General features: G+C 37.2%; 1 protein-coding gene across 1 annotated transcript in view; it reads right to left on the minus strand.

Moving 5' to 3' along the window:
- NELL1 (neural EGFL like 1) overlaps nucleotides 1-8,040 on the minus strand; it is a 299,408-nt gene that overhangs the window by 114,458 nt on the left and 176,910 nt on the right. The gene's annotated exons all lie outside the window — the stretch shown is intronic.

Raw genomic sequence — 8,040 nt, forward strand, 5'->3', positions numbered from 1 at the left:
CAACTTGAGGCCATTTCCTCTTGTCCTATCGCTTGTTACTTGGGAGAAGAGACCGACCCCCACCTCGCTACAACCTCCTTTCAGGTAGTTGTAGAGAGCGATGAGGTCTCCCCTCAGCCTCCTTTTCTGCAGGCTAAATGGTAAATACTACCTGACTAGATAGCAATCAAAGACTGAAGAGAAGGACGCTGAGAAACTAGCAAAAGGAGTCACAAACAGTATCATTCCAAAGCACCAAAGAAGAGAAGGGAGAGCCGAGACAAAAATCTCGAAGTCATATCATATTTTGACAATTTCCCTTTCAGCTGAAAATGAGAAGCACAAGAAAGGGGATTCTAAAAGACAAAACCAAAAGTAGTTCTTGTTTGTTTGTTTTTTAACACACACACACCCATATATATGTAGATATAAATAAATATGCTGCCATGCTCAGGAAGTAAACTGTCATCATTAAGTTTGATTGAAGTCACCCATCTCTCTGTGACTTCTGTTTGTTATATAATATAGACAAAAGGAGCTTATGATCAAAGACAAAAAGAACTGGCAGGCTTACTGGGGACGGTACTGTAGGATGCAATTCCCTGACCCAACACTCATTCCCCTGGATTATTAATATCCATTTCAAGAAACAGGTACTATTTCAGAAGAACAGTTACAACAGCAGCACCATTCTTTGCTTACAGACAAGTTGGTTTATTTATGAAATCTCTGTAAATTATCTTCAGCATTAGTATTTCTGTTACTCAGGAATCCTGGTTATTGCCGCCTCTATTCCATGCTTTGTCTTTCATAAAGCCAGAGATATCGGTTACTTTTTTGTGCCTCTGCTTCCCTCTATAAAACGAAAATACTACGAGATTTTTTTTTGTTTTGTTTTAGTATTTGTCATTCTTCTGAAATCCTCAAACACTAAAGATTTTACAGAAAATTAAAGGATATCAATCTTCTGTTGCAAAAAAGGAAGAATCAAACATCAACTGCTGGTTTACCTTCTACTTAATTTATTTCTCCTGCAAGTAGAGACGAGGTATGAAAGGACACATCATCTCTGAAGCTTCAGCTCACCTGTCCCTGTTTCCTAGCCACCAAGCTACAGCTAAGGCCAGCAAACCACACGTTTACACCTAACATTTTCCTTCTGGATAAAAACCTTCTAGAATTTCCAAAAGCTTTCATGAACTTTTCCAAAATCCCCAAGAGTATCGTATTTTCTGAGTTCACACCTGAACCAGGCCAGCTTGTGAAGCAATGACTATAAAGTTCATGCTTTCCTCAGCCTTTGTCTGAGGATGGCCATCAGCCTCCAAAATCACTTGAAAGATCACTGGTAAGAAATTAGATATCCTTTTGCAAAAACATATCTCTGCTGCCTGTGTTGTATGACTCTGTGGAATTATGACATGTATCAGCGGTGGGTGTCCTCTATGCATACATTAAGCAATGCTTCAGTTTTGCAGACCTAAGGCCTTTAAAACGAAATCTCTACAGAAAACTTCTGTTTGAAAAAGCTGTCACTGGAAAGTCAACCCTGGTTAACTACTTGCCTCAGGCAACTGAAATTGCATCAACTTGAACAGAAGTCCACTCCTGATAGCACTACGCGTCTGGGGACACTGATGTTTATACATGGGTAGAGTTACATAATGGCGCGTGCACAGTGGTTGAAGATAAGTATTATAGTTATCTCTGTTTTGTTCACAGGCAACCCAATAAAAATAAGTTTATCTTGATGATTAGAATACTCAGGAGCTGTCTGACAGAATTCGTTTCTCTATTCTATGGCCTTACAGAGATAACAATCACATAAAAAGCAAAGTTAATTCACCAGAAAATAGTTTCAAGTAGATGGTTAGTTGCACATCCTATTATAAGAAGCACAAATGCATCCTACAAATCGCAGAAAACCACCTTATACCAAAGCACAGGCTGGTCTGTAAGCACATTGATATTAGGGCACACACAATATCTCCTTTTTCCTGAAATCCCAGAGAAGAAACTAGTTACAGTACAATGGGAAAACACAGACCATTTCCTGTTGAAGTCACAATAACACGACGTTAATAAGAAACTGCTGAAATAAGCACAATTACCAGACTGCCAGAGAGAGAGCTGTGACCACACTGCATCCCCCCGTACTGGTGCGCGTGCTCAAGGCAGATGGACCCCAACCAAGCCAAAACCACACCGCACCAACATCTGCAACATCAGCAGCCGACATCTACTGTGTACATATGTAAAAAATAACAGTTGAGTAATACCTGAGGCAGCAGGAGACCAGGAACACAACTAAACTCTACACCTGCCAACAGAACTTTCACTATAAAAGGTCAAGCCTCTGCTAAGAGCTGTATTAGCTACACCTTTAGCAACAGCCGAGGTTACTCATGATGCATTTCAGCTGTGAAGCCACTGGCTTAAATTTTAAACCGACCTTTAGCTTTCTTCAAAACACAGGTACCTGTTTAGGCTAATGAAGTTAAAGCATCTGCAGGTTGTAGCAGCTCCTGCACACCTCAAATGAGCAAGCAATCCAGCTGCTCCGCCATTAATATGCAACCCTGTTGATGGTTGGTCACTTCAGCGTGAAGTATAAATAAGAATATTGTAACAAGGACAAAATAGTCAGCAAATTCAGGCACCCATATTTCTGTCAAATCTTCCATATCCCCATTTTTCTAGCCCAATCTTGCTGAGGAACCACATAACTACTTTTGTTTTGCGATACTTGAAAAATACTTTCTGCTCTGGGCTAAACTGAACTGGAAGAATGCAGTAGGGAAAGGGTTGGGCGCGGGGGGGCGGGGGGGAGGGTGTGCCATACAAAGATTTTGTTTGCCTGAGGTAACGTATTCTGCATAAAGCCACCCACACCATATTGCAAAACTGTAAGTAAAAACAACCACATAAAAATAATTCAGAACACATGCAAAGTAAAAAAGGATCTATTTGTCATGTATTTATAAATATAGATCCACAAATGCCTAAACGTATAAATAAACAATTACAGGTAAATACAAATTTTCTCCATTCGTATGTACGCGAAATGTAGTGTTTGTAAAAGGTTCTAGGCAGCTCTGGCAATTAGCATCAGAAGAACTGTCAGTAATAAAAAATGGCATATTTCTATACTATTGAAGTTTGGGGTATTATAAATATCCACATTTTTACTAAAGAGATCTTTTCAATAAAATCTTTTTCTATTCATTATACAAGAGGAAAAGGGCCTTTGCTTATATTTTGTGTGTATATTTTTTTAAATGCATTTTTCAGAGGTACTACAGAATTTCTAGAATGCTTCTGCTTTCCCATGCTGAAGGAGACACCACCATTACACTTACTGGATTTGTGGGGGCTCTAAAGGCAGGATCTATTTTGCTTTAGCTTTCTCTTTTTTTTTTTTTCCTTTTCTGTACATGCTTGGAATAACTCAAGTGTTTGTATTGTTGTATGCTTTGTCTAAAATATTTAATAGAAAATTAGAACCATAGATTGAAAATATATAGCAAACATCACATAGTAAAGCTAAGAACCTTCTGGTCAAGAGTCATAACTACCTAACTGTAACCTCAGGATAGCTTTCCTTTGCACAATTCAAAAGCCCATAATGGATTTCAAACTTACAATTTCTAAAAGGTACATTTGACACGGGATTTATTTTTCAGCAAGAGTGTCGACCTTTTTATCTTTATTTTCTTTAAATAAGGATGCTCTTCGAAAAAGGACCGACGCTGGAATGCAATTACTGGAGACATATCCCAATGAATGGTCTTTCACCATAGCTACTCTTGCTTCTCATTACAAGAAAAGGCCCCAATTTAAACTTGCTTACAAGATGGAAACAATTTTCTTGTTGTAAGGATTTTCTTCCATTAGTTCCCCAGAGCCTTCATACTTTAATAATAAAACATTAATCTTTGGAAAACATTGTGCAAAGATTCTGACTATTTCTATTTATTCTTATTTTAACAACATTGAAAGGAAAATCTTAGTTGTTCTCTAAATTGTTGAGGTGACAGTCTGCTTCTGGGCTATGTAACCACAAAGGCAGCAAACACTTCTATACACCAAGAGACTTACAATAGAGAGACAACTCACTCACGGAATAGCAAGGTCATCAGATGCTACCGTTGTTTATTAACACAGAGACCATTTGTATAGAATACATGCCCTAATGTAAAATTAATTAGCTATCTGGCAACAGTTAAGCAATGGCCTTTGAAAACTCAGAAAGGAGAACGCAATCTCTCCAAATACTTTTAAAAAGAAGCAACATTTTGTTGCATGGCATTGGGATTCAAATGTCTATGTAATAACTAAGGCTTTAAAAATGAGATATTAAAAAATTGAATTTAGGAAGAATTGCGGACTTAGTGGAATCGCGATTTCAGCTCATAAGAAGTTCTGATGAAACAAAAGGGATAGCTTTTAAATAGACGGAATAAAAGGAAACATTATTCTGAACACACTTGAAGCATCTCCCCCAGAAAACCAGGGCAATTAGAAACAAGATGCATACATCAAACAAGAAATTACATTGCAGATGGTAAACTGGTGAAAAATAATAGCTAATTATGAATCCAGACAACCCTGAAAGAAAAAAAAACCAAACCATCCAACCGGTATTTTCCCCTGGTCATGAAAATTAAAGAAACAAAGTAAAGTTTATCTATGCCCATTCTGAACTTCAGTCATCCAAGCCCTTCCCTTTCCGCAAGGGAACGGGAAGAAGGAACAGGGCGCAGAACAGAAAAGCCCCACTGTTCCTTGACATAAGGATATGCTGCAACTTTATCCTTATGAGCAGTTAAACATACGAAGTACCAGCAGAAATATCAGATTTGCAGTTCTTTTAATAAGAAACTAAAATGCTATTGTAATTTACGACACAACAAACAGCTTCTGGTGTTAAACGTGAAATTATTTAGACTGCATTCTAAAAGAGTAGACATATGCTACTCTTGGGTAATTAGGAAGAAATAGTGGGATTTAATTTGAATATAAAATTCTGAATGTGCATGCAGTTGCCTCGCGGAATAAAACCTCTTGAATGTTTCCTTTTGAATTATAAACTAAAATTCTTTCTTTGGCTTTCTGGCACCTGGTTAGGTTTTGGTCACATTCGCCTATCTACAATCAAGTTTATAAAATAAACTACTAACGTAAGCCATGCTTATTCTTTTTATTCTATTTTGTTCTAATTTATTCTAATAAACTAATCTGCCTCGAACTGTCTAGAAACCAATGTAACAAAATAGTAAGATTCATGTTCCTAAACTGGTATTTAGAGAGAATCCCTGAGATTTGTCTCAGTGATTCAATTTCAACTTTAATTATTAGTTGGTTTAGTTTAGATTTTTCACACCACAATGAAATCTTCCTTGTAGTCACATATTAGAAGATCATAAACAAAACCAATGTAGTCTTATTCATGCATTTAATATGTATCATAACTAACATGATATATGGATATATCTAGGGGAAAACAGACTAAAACTACTACCTCATCCTAAAGAGGCCAGTATGCAAACGTGGTCAATAATGACGCCTGTACATCAGTTGGTATGATTTCAATGCTCAGTGGGTGAAGTCTTTACAACTCATGCCTTCTGCAGTGAAATGCTCAGCCTTCTTTATTTCCCCTCAGCAAGAAGCAGAAAGCAGAGATGAATGCAAAGGTCTATATTCTGTTCCAGTATATAGAGACTTCATTATTTATTGCCAAAAAATTGACCTTACTAATGATCCTTATTCCTATGAATGCCCTAAGTTCCACTCTTATGTTGTACATATGGACAGAAACAAGAAGAACTGTGGATGACAAAAAAATATACTCTAAAAGAAGAGGACATATTTTTTCCAAACACATCTGTAGTACACAAAACATTTCATAAGCCAATGTTTTTCATGAGGAGCTTTTGTTTTCCCTTTTACGCTTACCTTAGTTTAACATGCAGAAACCTAACATAGTGATAGGACACGGAGTAATGGCTTTGAACTGAAAGAGGGTAGATTTAGATTAGATATAAGGAAGAAATTCTTCACCATGAGGGTGGTGAGGCACTGGAACAGGTTGCCCAGAGAAGCTGTGGATGCCCCATCCCTGGAAGTGTTCAAGGCCAGGTTGGATGGGGCTTTGAGCAACCTGATCTAGTTGAAGATGTCCCTGCCCGTGGCAGGGGGGGTTGGAACTAGATGATCTTTAAGGTCCCCTAACCCAAACATTCTATGATTCTATAAAGTGTAGTGAGTTGAAACTATTTTTGAATAGCCAAGGAAGAAGCATTTGGTATTAAGTTCGAGTGATCTACCCTCTTTAGTATTCAATTCAGTTTACACTTTCAGTCTTTGCCTTCACACAGTCCTGTTTAACTCCATTTTTCGTATTATACTCTTAATTATGTGAATAAACCCAATGCATAAAAGCAAAAGTCAGGTTCTGTCTGAAATCACTAAAATATCAGATACGCTTTAGATTTTCTTTTGTATCAACACAAGACCTTTTGCTGGCAGCTATTCACATCATAAGCATCCTAAAGAGCGTGCGTGCAAGCATGCATACGATGTATCCAGTTCAACAATCTGAAGGAGTTCTGCTCTACCACGTCCCCTCTTGCATTGAAGGTGTCCATATCATCCCCTCAGTTTTTGAGATGGACAGACCAGAAGTGCACACAGGATTCAAGACACCAGAACATCATGGATTTATACAATAGTACAGTAACATTTTTCATTTTGTTCTCAATGCCTTTTCCCAAAGGATCTCGCTATTCTGCTTGTCTTTGACCATGGCTGAGCAGTGAGCTGACATTTTCAGAGAACTATCTGCAATAATTCCAGTATCTCTTCTCTGAATGGTAATGGCTAATTTAGAGTATTTGTATATATACCTATCTTCTTTTTCTTTTTTATTTTTACCCAAGGGAAAGGTACGTTATACTCTGATTCTCTGTTCTGCCTCACTACTTCACAAAAACAACTACCAATAGTACCCATTTGAATTGCCATGAGACGAGTTGACTGAGCAGTAATAGGAAATTCTAAATTGTTACAATAAAAATGGGGGAGTTTGGCTCAATCAAAATGAGTAATAGGTAGCCTTGCTGATGGTAACATTGCATTTGTTTTCTGCAAGAGGAGAGGAAAAAAGAAGTGGATCTCTTGCTAGCACAGTATAAAATATTTGCACATACATCTTAAAGGCCTATATAACATTTGTTAGGAAGTGGGAAGACAGACATTTGTTTTTATCGTTTTCTGAACGTAATACTAAAAAAGAAAAACAAGACAGCAAAGGAAAAAGAAGAAAATCTGAAAAAGTGAAATCCTGAAATACTGTGTTTAAGGCTTGGACACATTGAACCCTGATAAGAAGCTCCCCAAGGTTAAAGAAAAACAGCATCAAACAAACTAGGTCAAACGTTTGAAAATTCAAGTACCACTGGAAGTGTACACCATTGTTTCCTTTACATTTAAATTTTATTTCCCTAACCTTTTAAAGTGTGTTTGAGTTGAGTAGACATGTCAAATTAGTAAAGAACATTAAAATCATTTTATTAATATAGAAGAACAGCTACTAGATTATTAGTGTGAAGAGCTACAGTATCAAGGGTTTTTTGAGATTGAATTTCCATGTCATATATTCCAGGGAAATATTAACAATGTTGACATATACAGAAATTCCGGAATGTATCCTTAACAAACAAGCAGGCTGATAATAAAACGCCAATCCACCTGACATACTCTCAATTTAAACTGGACACTTTGCTGCAGTTTCATGGACTTCTTTTTGAAAGCCAGATTTTTCAGGTTTGGATGCAGTATTGTCTTGTTTTCTAATGCTGAAAAGTGATCTTAAGAAAAAAATCGGTATCTAAACACTACACACTGGGACAGCTTGTATGATTGTGCTAGAGAATTAATAATCCATTACAGTTTCCACATCTTCCATCTCAACATACTTCTCACATAACAAAAATATGTGAGGCAACTTTGTCGTTAAGCAATTGTTGTGCTTTAACCCGGCAGGCAGCTAACCACCAC

This window comes from Aptenodytes forsteri, unplaced genomic scaffold (assembly GCF_000699145.1).
Source record: "Aptenodytes forsteri isolate BGI_AS27 unplaced genomic scaffold, ASM69914v1 Scaffold418, whole genome shotgun sequence".
Classification (NCBI taxonomy): domain Eukaryota; kingdom Metazoa; phylum Chordata; class Aves; order Sphenisciformes; family Spheniscidae; genus Aptenodytes; species Aptenodytes forsteri.